Raw genomic sequence first — 16,506 nt, forward strand, 5'->3', positions numbered from 1 at the left:
AGTGTTATTTCATAGGCAGGCGCTATTATCATGAACTTACTGACAAGGGAAAGTTTTCTCAGTAAGAAATGTTCTTTCCCACCCACACAACACCCTGCACAAAGCATGTGAAGGGGAATTCTGCCTTGCAGTTTGTGCATCTCACGAGCAAGGAAGAGATCGAGGAGGATATGTCAGAAAAGGCAAGAGGAGAGTTGAAGCTTTCATTTGAAATCAACTATCCAAGGTTCTCTTCCCTATTCTCTGTATTTTCGCCTGCAGACAGATTTCCCCTGGAGTCTTGTGGGATAAGGTGGGAAGCTGTGCAGAAGAGTCAGGATGGGCCAGTTTGATGTGTAATGGATTGGCAGATTTAAGATAAAAAAAAATGCATCTGTGTGTGTGTGGTGTGGGGGAAGGGAGATCAGCTGGGGCTGTGTTCCAATTGGTTCTTGTACAAAAAGTTTCATATTAAAGTAGAGTGACTTCTTCAGAGCTTGTTGACAGAGAACCATACTCTTGGCTTCTCAGAAGAAACGTAACATTGAGGATTCCTAAACTGCTCTTTGGACATGGATTTGCCATCAGCGAAGATTCAGGTGTTACTGGGTTGTAGAGAATTTAAACTCAGCAGGGATCTGGTGATGGTGGGGGAGAGCACAGACGTAGAATGTTAAAACCAGGTGTTGCTGCCCAGAGGACCTGTACTACAGAAAGGAAGGAGGGGGCTTTACCAGTCAGGGGCTGGAAATTGCCTCATCCCAGTTTTTTTAAACACATCAAAGTGACAGGCTTTCTTTCATATTCAGTCTACCCTTCAAGCTTTGCCTTGTGGTCAGCTGGGGAGAAGAGGCTTCATAACACTCAGGTAAGAAAAAGGAGACAAAGGGACACTTAACAGGGAAGGGAAGATGAACATATAAGTTGTCAGGCTTCCAAATCTCTATTTGAAAGGGGTATATTTTAAAGGGGTACTGATAATGTACTTGAAAGGATGTCAAATATACATTTGAAAAGCGGTCAAATACACTTTTGAAAACAAAGGAAGGCACAATATTTGTTCTAGAGAACAAGGAAGATTATGATATGGAAATTCTACAGAGGGGTCATGTTTGTACAATGGAGTAAAATATAAAGGATATTTTTGGATGGTGGACTTTTTGATGAGAAAAGAAATTCTCTAGATTGGGAAGGCTGATTTTCCCTCATACTCTTTTTTTTTTTTTAGCTTTATAAAAATTTATTGGTATTGATTTATACATCCTTATGTGACAAAATGGATTTGAAGCAGCTGTCAATTTCAAGATTTATAATTTCCTGACACCATACAAGGGTGGACAATAGAACTAAGTTAGGTCAAGATGATAATAAATATTGCTTTTATTTATTTTATCTTAAAATGTTTATACTGTATGCTTTATCCTATATCCTATCCTGATCATCTTGGTATTCCTTTCAAGTAGTCTGACCCAGAGTAGGTGCTCAAAGAATACATTTTGATAAATGATGTCCCCTATGGGCAGAAAGAAGCTAGACTTAATCACAATTTTGAAAGCACTTAATTATTTGTTGTAAACCACTGTGCAAGATCAATTTTGTTATATCCTCTGACAGTGTTAAACTTTATAGTAGGTCTGTGCTTCCAGAAAGCAGGGACAGTTAAGAAATCCCATCACAGGTTTGTGATTTAGAAATGGCTTGTCAAGAAAAAATTGCACTGGATGGAGTTAAACAGTCAAGGAAAACTTTATTGAAGACTATAGCAATCAGGGAGAGACTAAACTCGTCTCCAACATTGAAGGCAGTTGTGGATTTATAGACAAGACTCAGAGTAAGAAAGTCAGTGGGTGAAAACTAAGAGGAACCTGGTTAGCTATCAAGGGTAGGGAGATTCTTGCTAAACTGGTGTGTCAGGGTTCTGGTTACACTGGGTCAGCAGGCCATACACAGGGCCTAGCTGAGAAGAGGGCTCAGAGAAGCCTGACTAAAGAGCAGTTGAGGTGACAAGGTCCTTTTTGTCACCACAAAGGACCATCTCGCTTTTGTTTATTCTGAGGGAAAGCTCACCCTTCCTTCTTCATGACTCCTCCAAGACTGGAAATGCCTCTGTGAAACCCCCGACTCTTTTTATTCTTTCTTTTTTTTTTTTTGGCATTCTCATTAATGAATCATCTCCTTCTGGCAATAGCCTAAATAAAATTGCCTCCTTCGATGACTGGTGCAGATTGTCTTTCCCAGTTTTGGTGCTGTGTCTTGGGGAGGAGTGGAACCCTTGCCCTGGGAAACCGGTTCATTCCACCCAGGTGAAAGGGCCTCTCAGAGTGCTTTGTGCTCTGTTTCTGACTGACAATGAATAGGGTGGGTTTAGTGTGTGTCAGACTGTTGCCTTTCCAGAGCTGAATCCCAGATGATATCTTTTGCATGTAAACTATCTTTGATATTTCCTTGGGGCGCTGGAAAATCACAAAGAGTCTGTTTTACCCCTTGTAAACAGAGATGCTAGAAAGAATTAGGCTTATTTGTTGTTACTATTGATGAATCGCACAGAAAGAGAGGTCAAATCAGAAGAGATACTCTGCCTTCTCTAGGTTACATTTTTTCTGGGTAAAATGTTAATAATACAGATATTTCAGAAATTGTAAGCTGTTGGAGAAGTTCTCAGGGAATTGTCAGGGTCCTTGCTGTCCTTATCTACCCTTATGCTGTTGCTACTTACCAGAGACTTGGGATGATTTGCTTGATAATTGAAAACAATGGGATAGTGTAATCAGCCATAATTTCAGTTATTTTTTTCAGTGTTAACTGAAGAATGAAAGTTGATTGCAACTTACACTGTGGGCAGTTAGGGTATATATTCCTCTAATGAAATACAATATTCATCCCCAACCCCCCAAAACCCACTAGATCACTTAAGCTACAAGCGTTCACACGTACGTACAAACTCTCAATAAATGTCAGACGATAACTACATATCAAGCACCGTGCTAGCCACTAGTGGCCAATTAGATTTCTTTATATTATCAGGTTTATTCTATTGGTAAAGACAGACAATAGATGAGTAATCAAAAAGTAAGAGTTACAGGTGATTTTTATAAAGGAAAAGGATGATGTGTTGAAGATGAGAGGAAAGGTAAGGGTGATTCTGGAAGGCTTCCTAGGGAGGTGGCACAGGCTGAAACTGGAAGGTTGTTGTACAGCCAGCTAATGAAGGCTGCTGGGAGAAGGGCCTTTCCACCTTCCTCTGATTTCTGCTTAGGCCACATGCTGGGCTAAACAATGTTTTCCATTTGCTCAGTACAATTTTTTTTGCCTGGTGTGGCTAGTAGGCTACTTTCAAGAATGCATTTACCTTTCCATCAATTTTATCTACTGAACAAGAGTCAATTATACTTTTTTCCCCAAATTAGTTTACTCTGGCTATGTTGTTTCGATTATGCAAACTGATGAAATATGCTTTTGAAAAGAGTAATTTCTATGGAAATTAACTTCATTGATATGGAAAAAGTTTTCAAAGGGTGACTTTCAAAATTTTTGCTATCAAATTAGTTGTGTGGGCAAGACAACTGTCAGAGTTGGAGAAAAATTAAAAAATATGGAAGCATTTTGGACTTTGCCTCACAAGAGTCTATATGCTTTCTCATCAATTAAAGAAATTGAAACTAGAAATAGTTGACAGTGTAGTACATAAAGACAAATGATGCAGAACCATAAAAAGTGGACTCACAACCAAAAAACTTTAATTTTGGCCCTTTATGAAACGATTGAAGGAGTGTACATTTATGTTTAGGTTAAAACAAAATATTTAAGCTATGTATGTATATTTATAGACTTAACATTAAAAATTTTAACATATGGTACCTATCTATCATCCTTCTTTCATTTTATTTCTTATGTTTTGGCACTTTATCCTATTTTTTTTTCTTTTAACTGACGAATCCCCTGACCTGACTAGGTAAGTAAAAAAAAAAAAAAAAAAACCACTCCCCACTAAAAAACCTACAGTATTTTTCTCACAAAAACGAGACCATCCTATTCATATTGTTTTGTAACATTTTTTCCTGTTTACCATACTATGAACATCTCTCAGTTTCAGTCAGTATATTTCTATAATATAATTTTGGATGCTACCATATTCATTACATACATGGATCATAGTTTTTTTTAAGCTATTTATAGTAGTTAGCTATTTAAGGGGCTCAAACTTGTCACTACAGTGATCAGCCTTATATACACATATTTGCACATATCCTTAATAGTTTTCTTAAGATGAATTCCCAGGAGGTGCATTTCTGCCTCAAAGACAGTCACCTTTTAAGACCTTTGATATACACAATTAAATTTTCCTCCAGTAAAGTGAACACATGTCTTTTTGGAGTGAAATGTTTCTGAGATTCTCTGACTATTTCTGAGGCAATGAGGCAATCAGACAATAGGGTCTGCTCTTAAAGGTTATGTGCACATATAGGAACACTGAATTCAGGCCACTCAAAGAACAGAATGAATAAAACATAGCACTAAAATAAAACAAAACACCATAGCACAGCACCAGTTACATGCCCAGCAAATTCATCATCATCTGATCAGAAGCTTGCTTTTGCCAGTTAAAACCTTTATTTCGAATGACGAATAACATGGAATAGACTGTGAACTATTTTTGTCCTAGCGGTCCTCCCACTCTTTGCTCTGAAAAGCCCTTGCTGGCTTACCTGCACCTTTCAATTGAAAGGTTGCCCAGTAGAGAATAGCTACAATCTTGCTTGAAGGAGCCATCTCCTTTGTCAGCACACCTGGCTTTTTTTTTTGATGATGTCAGTATGAAGTTTGTTACTTCCTTTTTTTTAATCTACTATGTGGTCACTTTAAATGTCATTCTTTAAAAATGTCTCTTAGCGACAGCCCTAGAGGAAAAATAATTACATTAGTTACAAACACCAAGATGCAGCACGGCCCCAGAGTGAAACACTAGTCAGATTTCACACCTTTTCCTGACATAGCTGTCCCTGGATGTCTTTCGAGCTGATAATTAGGTTTCCAGGGTTTTCTTTCTCATTAATGGCCTGGTACTGTCAAAACCCCCACTGAGAACAAGATTTGTTTAAGGTAGAAATTAAATTCCAGTACAGAGAGGAGAGCCAGGAATTCCCGCCACATCATGCAGTGATAACGCTGTCTCTTGCCACTTTGTGGTTTAAGATGATTTAATAAGGGCCTCTTTCTTGTTCCAAACTCAAATAATGACTTCCATATGTAAAATTCTGTCAGTTGCAATTAATTTTGTCTTTATTTACTCGGTAGCTTTGGATATAAATGCTGGCTCACCTTCTGGAGCAGAACCTCTTAAGGATCCTGGAGAAGGAAGACATTGACACTTGTAAGAAGCTTTGCCCTCTCGGGTGTAGGGAAGCAGCCCCTTGGTGGCTTTGAGGGAGATGTGACAGAGGCCAGTGGAGAAGGTGGGTGTGAGCTTCTGTAGAAACACAGAGAAAGCATGACCTGAGTCCTTCTCAAAGTATCATAGTGGACTCTACAGAGGAGGAGGCCCTTGACTGGGACCTTGAAGGATAGGTAAAAGTTATGCAGCTGCTAAGTCACTTCAGTCGTGTCCAACTCTGTGTGGCCCCATAGACGGCAGCCCACCAGGCTCCCCCATCCCTGGGATTCTCCAGGCAAGAACACTGGAGTGGGTTGCCATTGCCTTCTCCAATGCATGAAAGGAAAAGTGAAAGTGAAGTCGCTCAGTCGTGTGCGACTCTTAGCAACCCCATGGACTGCAGCCTACCAGGCTCCTCCGCTCATGGGATTTTCCAGGTGAGAGTACTGGAGTGGGGTACCATTGCCTTCTCCCCAAATTATGCAGAGATGGGTTCTATTCCTGGGTGGGGAAGATTCCCTGGAGTAGGAAATGGCAACCCACTCCAGTATTTTTGCCTGGGAAATCCCATGGACAGAGGAGCCTAGCAGACTACAGTCCATGGGGCTGCAAAGAGTTGACATGACTGAGCACGCGTACATGCAGCAGAGAAGACAGGTGGAAACAGCCCTGCAGGTGGAGGGAGACAGGGAATGTTTGAGGAAGCACCACAGGGGCAACCAGAGGGCAGGGCTGATTGAGGAGACAGAGTAGGTGTTTGTGAGATGACCTGAGTGACCAGGCAGAATGCTCTCTCCAAACTTTTGCCCTTTACAGCCTCTATTATCTGTGTCACTGTCATTAAATAGTTGTTTAAGAGAAGGCCAAGTCTTTCTTGTTTTCAAGAATCTACGAAAAGGGGAACAATACTGGGAGAAGCGAAGGATAGTGGGGCCCCAGATTCCACTGGAGTGGCTTTACACGTGCTGTCCCCCCTAGTCCTCCCAACAAGCCGTAGGCTTTTTGGTTAAGGAAACAGAAGCCTTTTTTGGTAAGTGGTTGTCAACGGCCACATCCCCTGGCAACTCATGGAAGAATAGAACCTTCAAATGTTGTGGTGGAGGCATCAGCAGGGAGCAGGACGCCTTGCTGGTGGGGGCACAGTCAGACACAGGGGTCTTGGGGTGCATCTGACGGCAGTGCTGGGTGGCGCTCGGCAGAGTGGTGCCTGGAAATGGGGTGTGGGGGTAAAGAGCGTAGAAGTAGAAGGAAACCAAAAGAACTTGTCACAAATTTCTCAAGTGCGTTGACTTATCTCTTACTCACTTAGAGTTTGTTGAACATCCAGGAGGTAGGCAGTGAGCAGGATTGGGGGACAAGGGTGTGCTGAGGACGAGTGTTACTCCTGTGGTACACACAGCCTTGTGAGAACGTGAGCACAGATGTATCATGGGTCACCACACAACCGCTCATATGGAGGTGCACCCAGCATATCAAGGTGGGAGCTCTGCTTGAGGCAGGGGATAACATTGAGACGGACCCTAAAGGACTCCCAGGACGTTTTCTGAGGAAGGCAGGTAAAGAAAGACATTTGAGGCAGAAGCGAGGAGGATAAAGGTGTCAACTTGTGAGGGGAAAATGTGTAGGTGGTGTTTTCAACAGGAAGAGGATGAAGAAGTGCAGTAGGGATGAAGACGGGCTCTGGGCAGGTTAAGGGCTTTAGAAGTCATTCTGAGGAGGAAACTTAATCCTGTTCAGTTTGGGTTTTAAGGAGGGAGCAATAGGATAGTAACCCTGGAGGGGTAGAGCCCAGGGGGAGAGAGACTGGAGGCAAAGAAATATAACAGGAGAATGGTACCATGGCCAAGGGAGAAGTGATGACGATCAGTAGCAGCTGAAAAACAAAGGTATGCAATTCCTTTATATTTCTGTATATTTTAGAAAATTATAAAAGTGATTCATGCTTACTGTAGAAAATGCAAATGAATGCACACATGTAAAATAAATGGAAGTCCACACTTTTCATAAACTTACCCCAGCAAACCTGTATGAATCCTTTCCAGACAGGGTTGTGTTTTTTCTACACACACACACACACTCATTGACATACACACATTTATAACCTGCCTTCTTTGTGAGTCCAACATTGATCCTGTCCTTCCAGAGCTCACAGGTGTTCACTAGACTCCCAGTCATATGAATTTGAAGCTCAAAGCAGGGATTTGAGATATGAATGAAACTGAATTATATCCACTCACCCCCCCTCCCCCCCACCGCCCGCCCCTGCCTCCATAGGAGACAGACAAATCTTTGAATTCTTGTCTGTTCACACTGCTACTCACTGTGTGAAAGAAATAATTGTTCATACCTAAGCCTCCTCAGCCATCTACAAGGAGAATCAGAGATAATAGATTTAATGAGTTTCTCTTCCAAGTAAAATGTTTAGCTTTTTAAAAACTGGTGAATTAGAGACCCCTTCTGTTACCTACTTGGCAGTCCTTACCTATGACGTGGTGCAGTCGATAATCTAACACCATCGTTATTATATCTCTGTTCACAGGTTTTATAAGAACCTCTCAGTCTCACATGAGGGGTACTTTAAAAAGCAACTCCATGATGAAGAGGGATTAACTGTTCTTTTAATAGCACTTTCGGAGAAGGCAGCGGCACCCCACTCCAGTACTCTTGCCTGGAAAATCCCATGGACAGAGGAGCCTGGTGGGCTGCAGTCAATGGGCTCACTACGAGTCGGACATGACTGAGCGACTTCACTTTCACTTTTCACTTTCATGCATTGGAGAAGGCAATGGCAACCCACTCCAGTGTTCTTGCCTGGAGAATCCCAGGGACAGGGGAGCCTGGTAGGCTGCCGTCTATGGGGTTGCACAGAGTTGGACATGACTGAAGCGACTTAGCAGCAGCAGCAGCAGGACATGGTTTAATAGCAATAGAACATGGTTTCCTGATAAGTGTGTGTTTGTATGTATTCTCATTTGTTATTTTCACTTTTTAGTTTTTTTACTTCACATTTTTAACAGCTCTAATAAGGTATAATTAATATACAGTATGTCTTAGTCTGTTCAGGCTGCTATAACAGATGTACCCTAGACCAGGTGGCTTATACACTTCAAAGGTTTATTTCTCCCAGTTCTGGAGACTGGAAGTCTAAGATCAGGTTCCAGCAGAGCTGATGTCTGGTGAAATGGCAATCTATTCACTAGGTCCTCACATGGCAGAAGGGGACTGGAAGCTCTCTGGGGTCTCTTTTATGAAGGCACTTATCTCATTCATGAGGAATCTGCCTCATGACCTAATCACCTCCTAAAGGCCCCACCTCCATATACCATCACACTGGGGATTAGGTTTTTCAACATATGAATTTAAGGAGACACAAACATTTGGCATAGTACATTCTCTATGGGTGTACTTGATGTATGTAGAACTGTGAAACATTGTCATGATCAAGATAGTGAATATGTCCATCATTCCTTTAAGAATGCCTCATGTCCCTCTGTAGTTCCCCTTCCTGCATCTTTTTCCTGTCTCCAGGCAACCACCAATCTGTTTTCTCTTACTACATAGTCACATGTTAGGTTTTATAAACACGGGAGAAAAAATTGAACCAGTCAGGGAAAGGTAGTTACTTACTCAAACATCCATTCCCACTTTTATTTATTTATTTTTTTGTTTTAAATGCCTTTATTTCAGTTTTAGTTCCAAGAAAAATGCTATAAATCCTGAACTGTACTTAAATGTATAATTTAAATGAACACATTAATGTACTGTATTTTAAAAGCAGGATGAGAAGCCTTCTGATAGTATATTGCCAATACACTGAAGAAACTCTCTCCTTTATTACGCACACAAACACATACACAGAGACATACACACAGGCATCCATTCCCACTTTTAAATGAATTTTAAATGTCCCTTTTAAATGAAGCCTGATTCAAAGCATAGAGAGCAATGATCACTCTAGAAGAATTTTTCCCCAGCCTTCCTTGGCTCTAGGTATTGCCATACAACTGAGATCTCGCCAGTGAGATGCAAGTAGAAGTGTTACGTGAGACTTCTGGAAAGAGAGCTCAAAGGGAGCTGACGTGGCTGGGGAAAAGACCTTTTCACCTTTTCTCTCATTTCTCATCCTGTTGTGTGGAATGTGTCTGTAATGGCTGAAGCTCCACCGGCAATCTTGAACTATGAGATGACCTTGGAAATGAAAGCCATTTACTGAGTTGGTGGAGCAGAGATGAACTTGCCTTTCTTATGTCACCATGATGCTTTCATACCAAGCTTACAATATCTGTATTTGGATTTCTTCTATATGAAGGTATCATAAACTTGTAATTTTCTTGAGCAACTCTTATTTTGCTTTCATTTTCATATGCAACTGACCTTATCCTAACAGAAACATTCATACTTCTATGAATGTTTCTCGTTAGTTTTCTTAGAACAGTTCCAAAAAGTCCATTTGATTTTATTTCCTTTCAAATCATATACCTGATTTAGATCCTCTTCTAAACTATTATATTTCACTTAACTTTGACAGGGAATGAGTCACTTCACTGGGGTCAACTCAATTGCCTCAACAACATTAGCAAGCAAGTTGTTCTAGCAACTCGATTCCCTAGGCTCTGACATACCAGCTCCTCTGTCAGAATAAACTGCTCTACAGTGAAATACCATTTTTCCTTAAGGGAATTGCATAATGCATGGTGCCTTCAACCCTTTTACAGGGGGCTGGGGAGAATCCTTCTGACACTCTTTGTGAATGTTAAGGGAAAGAAAGAACACAGAAGCTACAAACCTAGATGGTGAAGAAGTGTCCGTCGTTAGGGTTAAATAAGAATTTCCTAGAAACATTATTCCTTTCCTGACATGGGCATAGGGTATGTTCATCACTTCCCTGGCTTAGTGTACAATGTCAGTTATCTTAATGTGTGTGAAAAATAGAGTCCTCCTTGTTGCATTAGCCAGCAGGGGGTTTCCCTGGTAGCTCAGTTAATAGAGAATCTGCCTGCAATGCAGGAGACCTGGCTTTGATCCCCAGGTGGGCAAGATCCCCTGGAGAAGGAAATGACAGCCACTCCTATTCTTGCCTGGGAAATCCTGTGGACAGAGGGCAGAGGAGCCTGGTGGGCCACAATCCATGGGGTTGCGAGAGTCGGACACAACTTAATGACTAAAGCACCAAACACTACAAGGCTCCGAGGAGGACTGTGGTGGGCTTTGCATGCTTTTCTATGGGCTGGCTCCTAGGATACATCCTCTTCATTTCCCTCTAACAAGCTTTCTTTTGTAAGGCCATGTGACTCGTGCTGTAAAATATAAACTTAATTAAGCTCTGTTACGTGCTGGCTTCCTTGTGAACAAGAGAAAATGGATGAACCATAATAAAGAAGATTTGGCCTAGGCAAACATTTGGGCTGTTTTTCACTGGCATTTCTGGAAATTAAGCTATTAAATCAGGAGAACGGGTCAGACCAGTTTGATATTTATTTTTCATTCCTGACTGCAAAGTAAAAGGCTTAACTTATAATGACATAAAATCAACACCTACTGTGTTCCATTAATTAATTCTGGCATCCTGTCAAAAACATCTCCCAAGTTTGTCTCATCTGATTTTTTTCCCTTCATAAAAGCCTAAAGCATATTAGTCATGATGCCATTATATTCTAGATGCTTTAAAAAGATTTCTGTAATTCCTGTCATCCCCTGCCTACTACTTTTTAGTGAGAAAACCAAGCTGGGTAAATGAGAAAGTTTGTGGCTTGTAGAGATATCTTGGCATTTTCTCATAGCCGTTGGTGGACTCTTTCCAGTTTTTAGTATTTTAAGAATATTGTAAGCAGTTTATTGAAAGCATGAACAATTTGAATACTCTGTGGCATACTTAACTCAGAGCTTCTTATTTATTCCAGTCTAAACTTTACAGGGGTTTATTTCAAAATAATATTTCTCCAAATCTTCATTATTTTCCAACTGAGCACATTTATTTTTGGCATTAAAAAATTTTATGTGTAATGGATTTGTCATGTTCTCATAACATTTCTACCCTAGAAGATAGAGATATTTCAACTTGCTTTACTTTCCTTAATTTTAATGCAAAAATTCCTCTCATTTCCTTTACTCAGATCATCAGTTCAATTCAGTTGCTCAGTCGTGTCCAACTCTTTGTGACCCCATGAACTGCAGCATTCCAGGCCTCCCTGTCCATCACCAACTGTTGGAGTCTACCCAAACCCATGTCCATTGAGTCAATGATGCCATCCAACCATCTCATCCTTTGCCATCCCCTTCTCCTCCTGCCCTCAATCTTTCCCAGCATCAGGGTCTTTTCAAACGAGTCAGCTCTTCGCATCAGGTTGCCAAAGTATTGGAGTTTCAGCTTCAGCATCAGTCCTTCCAATGAAGACCCAAGACTGATCTCCTTTAGGACGGACTGGTTGGATCTCCTTGCAGTCCAAAGGACTATCAAGTGTCTTCTCCTACACCACGGTTCAAAAGCATCAATTCTTTGGTGCTCAGCTTTCTTTATAGTCCAATTCTCACATCCATACATGACTACTGGAAAAATCATAGCCTTGACTAGATGGACCTTTGTTGACAAAGTAATGTCTTTCCTTTTTAATACGCTGTCTAAGTTGGTCATTGGAGAAGGAAATGGCAACCCACTCCAGTATTTTTGCCTGGAGAATCCCAGGGACTGAGGAGCCGGGTGGGCTGCCGTCTATGGGGTCACACAGAGTCAGACATGACTGAAGTGACTTAGCAGCAGCAAGTTGGTCATAACTTTACTTCCAAGGAGTAAGCATCTTTTAATTTCATGTCTGCAATCACCATCTGAAGTGATTTTGGAGCCCAGAAAAATAAATTCAGCCACTGTTTCCCCATCTATTTGCCATGAAGTGATGGGACCAGATGCTATGATCTTAGTTTTCTGAATGTTGAGCTTTAAGCCAACTTTTTCACTCTCCTCTTTCACTTTCATCAAGAGGCTCTTTAGTTCTTCTCCACTTTCTGCCATAAGGGTGGTGTCATCTGCATACCTGAGGTTATTGATATTTCTCCCAGCAATCTTGATTCCAGCTTGTGCTTCTTCCAGCCCATTATTTCTCATGATGTACTGCGCATATAAGTTAAATAAGCAGGGTGACAATATACAGCCTTGACATATTCCTTTTCCTATTTGGAACCAGTCTGTTGTTCCTTATCCAGTTCTAACTGTTGCTTCCTGACCAGCATGCAGGTTTCTCAAGAGGCAGGTCAGGTGGTCTGGTATTCCCATCTCCTTCAGAATTTTCCACAGTTTATTGTGATCCACATACTCAAAGGCTTGGCATAGTCAATAAAGCAGAAATAGATGTTTTTCTGAAACGCTCTTGCTTTTTTGATGATCCAGCGGATGTTGGCAATTTGATCTCTGGGTCCTCTTCCTTTTCTAAATCCAGCTTCAACATCTGCAAGTTCACGGTTCACATATTGCTGAAGCCTGGGTTGGAGAATTTTGAATATTACTTTACTAGCATGTGAGATGAGTACACTTACACTATAGTTTGAACATTCTTTGGCATTGCCTTTCTTAGGGATTGGAATGAAAACTGAGCTTTTCCAGTCCTGTGGCCACTGCTGAATTTTCCAAATTTGCTGACAAATTGAGTGCAGCACTTTCAGAGCATCATCTTTCTGGATTTGAAATAGCTCAACTGGAATTCTATCACCTCCACTAGCTTTGTTTGTAGTGATGCTTTCTAAGGCCCACTTGACTTCATATCCCAGGATGTCTGGCTCTAGGTGAGTGTGAGTGATCACACCATTATGATTATCTGGGACATGAAGATCTTTTTTGTACAGTTCTGTGTATTCTTGCCACCTCTTATTAATACCTTTTGCTTCTGTTAGGTCCATACCATTTCTGTCCTTTATTGAGCCCATCTTTGCATGAAATGTTCCCTTGCTATCTCTAATTTTCTTGAAGAGATCTTTAGTCTTTCCCATTCTATTGTTTTCCTCTATTTCTTTGCATTGATCGCTTGAGGAAAGCTTTCTTTTCTCTCCTTACTATTCTTTGGAACTCTGCATTCAAATGGGTATATCTTTCCTTTTCTCCTTTGCTTTTCACTTCTCTTCTTTTCACAGCTATTTATAAGGCCTCCTCAGACAGCCATTTTGCTTTTTTGTATTTATTTTTTGAGGGGATGGTCTTGATTCCTGTCTCCTTTACAATGTCATGAACATCCGTCCATCAGGCACTCTGTCTATCAGATCTAGTCCGTTAAATCTATTTCTCACGTCCACACTATAGTCATAAGGGATTTGATATGTCATACCTGAATGATTTAGTGGTTTTCCCCACACTTTCTTCAATTTAAGCCTGAATTTGACAATGAGAAGTTCATGATCTGAGCCACAGTCAGCTCCCGGTCTTGTTTTTGCTGACTGTATAGAGCTTCTCCATCTTTGGCTACAAAGAATATAATCAGTCTGATTTTGGTGTTGACCATCTGGTGATGTCTATGTGTAGAGTCTTCTCTTGTGTGTGGAAGAGGGTGTTTGCTATGACCAGTGCGTTCTCTTGGCAGAACTCTATTAGCCTTTGCCCTGCTTTGTTCCGTACTCCAAGGCCAAATTTGCCTGTTACTCCAGGTGTTTCTTGACTTTCTACTTTGGCATTCCAGTCCCCTATAATGAAAAGGACACCATTTGGGGGTGTTAGTTCTAGAAGGTCTTGTAGGTCTTCATAGAACTGTTCAACTTCAGCTTCTTAAGCATTACTGGTCGGGGCATAGACTTGGATTACTCTGATATTGAATGGTTTGCCTTGGAAACGAACAGAGATCATTCTGTCGTTTTTGAGATTGCATCCAAGTACTGCATTTCGGACTCTTTTGTTGACTATGACAGCTACTCCATTTCTTCTAAGGGATTCCTGCCCACAGTAGTAGATATAATGGTCATCTGAGTTAAATTCACCCATTCCAGTCCATTTTAGTTCACTGATTCCTAGAATGTCGATGTTCACTTTTGCCATCTCCTGTTTGACCACTTCCAATTTGCCTTGATTCATGGATCTAACATTCCATATTCTTATGCAATATTGCTCTTTTCAGCATCGGACCTTGCTTTATCACTAGTCACATCCACAGCTGGGTGTTGTTTTTGCTTTGGCTGCATCCCTTCATTCTTTCTGGAGTTATTTCTCCACTGATCTCCAGCAGCACCTACTGACCCGGGGAGTTCATCTTTCAGTGTCCTATCTGTTCACCTTTCCATACTGTTCATGGGGTTCTCAAGGCAAGAATACTGAAGTGGTTTGCCATTCCCTTCTCCAGTGGACCACATTCTGTCAGCCCTCTCCACCATCGCCTGTCATATACCCGTCTTAAAGAGAAGAGCACTGTAGTGAAATGTGGGCACAGTGGTGTAGCAGTCCATCTCACTGCTGGATTGAAAGCCTCTTAGGGTGGAAGGAGTGTGTTTATCTCCTTTAGCCCATTTCTTGCATTCAGAGGATTCTCCATACACATTTGTTGAATTGATTAGTGAAGGTACCAGAACAGAACTTCTTGACTTGTGCTCACCAAGGTTGTACTTACATACAACAACTGACCTAATAATTTTTAAGAAAATGACTTGACTAAATATCTATTTCCCTTTAAGCCACGCATGTTATGGTTGCCTAGATACAAGTTTATGAGTTGATTTTACTATCTACTCTTGAATTTTTTCATGTGAAGGTTTTAGAGCCAAGTATAAGAAGCCCTTTGTTGATTATTTGGTTATCTACTCATCACTCTACAAATGCCTCCACTTCTTAATTGTGAAGTCCCTGAGATAAGAGAAAGTTGTATTGATATTTTCCTTGTAGCCCGTGTCTCAAAGAGGATAAAACTGAGCAATAAACATTGAGAAATAAGTGATTGATACACAGGGATTAAACTAAACAAATGGAGAATATAATGTTGAACAAGTATGAAACTATACATTTATTTTTGACTTAAAAAAAAGCATTCTTTTTATTTATAATCTCTGAAGATCACACATCACCTTTCCCCAGTTCTTTGTGCTCTTTTCTAATGTAAGGAAGAGTTGAATCCCACAGACCAAAGGCTGGGGAGGGAGGCAGTGGGAAAGGAAGCAACCTTCTAATGACTGGTGATGGTGAGAAGTGGTCTATTCCATCACTCATCTGTGATGAATGTTTCGGACTCATACCACTGGCATCTCAGAAAAGACTTATTCCAAAATCTTTGGAAAGAGAAAATGCTGAATAACCAAAGGCTATGTGGAGCTTGACCACTGCCTGAGGTGGATAGGAGGGTAGCCGTTTCCAGCTCCAAATACACTGAGTGAGTTACCCATCAACTAGGGAAAGATAATCCTTTTCCTCCAATCCTATCAGAATGACTAGTAATTATCTCTATTGATTAGAAGATGCCTATCTTATATTTTGAGCTTCCTTGGTTGGCTCAGTGGTAAAGGACCTGCCTGCCAATACAGGGGATTTAAGAGATGGGGCTTCGATTCCTGGGTCAGGAAGATCCCCTGGAGGAGGAAATGGCAACCCACTCCAGTATTCTTGCCTGGAGAATCCCATGGACAGAGGAGCCTGGCAAGCTACAGTCCTTGGGATTGCAAAGAGTCAGACATTGCTTAGCGACTAAACAACAACAACCACATCTTATGAGTGAAATTTTTGAGGTGAATGTACTACATAGATGAGTGAATTGAAGCTGCTGCTGCTGCTGCTGCTGCTAGTCACTTCAGTCGTGTCTGACCTTCAGTGACCCCATGGACTGCAGCCTTCCAGGCTCCTCTGTCCATGGGATTTCCCAGGCAAGAATACTGGAGTGGGGTGCCATTGCCTTTTCCAGAAGCTAATTTATAATGAATACTCAGTTATGAAATATACAAAAAGCAACTTCACTGATGGTAATAGTAACCCCCCCAAATTTCTTTACGATTCAAGTATCTTTTAAAAGCACCTGCAGATGAAATTACTTTCCAGATAACTGACGGCACTCAATAACACATGGCACTTATGGTTTTGGACTGCTGTGACTCCTTCTGGAAAACAAAGGTGTCCTATTGCTGTTAAGCTTATTGAGAAATGAGCTGGTGCCACACTTAGCCATTTCACCTCCGTGGGCTCCCAGAGGCCTCTGGACTGACCTGGT

General features: G+C 41.2%; 1 long non-coding RNA gene across 6 annotated transcripts in view; it reads left to right on the plus strand.

Annotated features, from left to right (window-relative positions):
* The first annotated feature begins 232 nt into the window (after positions 1-232).
* LOC112585609 overlaps positions 233-16,506 on the plus strand; it is a 238,502-nt gene continuing 222,228 nt past the window's right edge. For all 6 annotated transcript variants that reach the window (XR_006551774.2, XR_006551775.2, XR_006551776.2 and 3 more), the window contains exons 1-2: positions 233-847; positions 5,275-5,432. This is a non-coding gene — a long non-coding RNA (uncharacterized LOC112585609). The remainder of the gene's footprint in view (positions 848-5,274; positions 5,433-16,506) is intronic.

Source organism: Bubalus bubalis, chromosome 1 (assembly GCF_019923935.1).
Source record: "Bubalus bubalis isolate 160015118507 breed Murrah chromosome 1, NDDB_SH_1, whole genome shotgun sequence".
Classification (NCBI taxonomy): domain Eukaryota; kingdom Metazoa; phylum Chordata; class Mammalia; order Artiodactyla; family Bovidae; genus Bubalus; species Bubalus bubalis.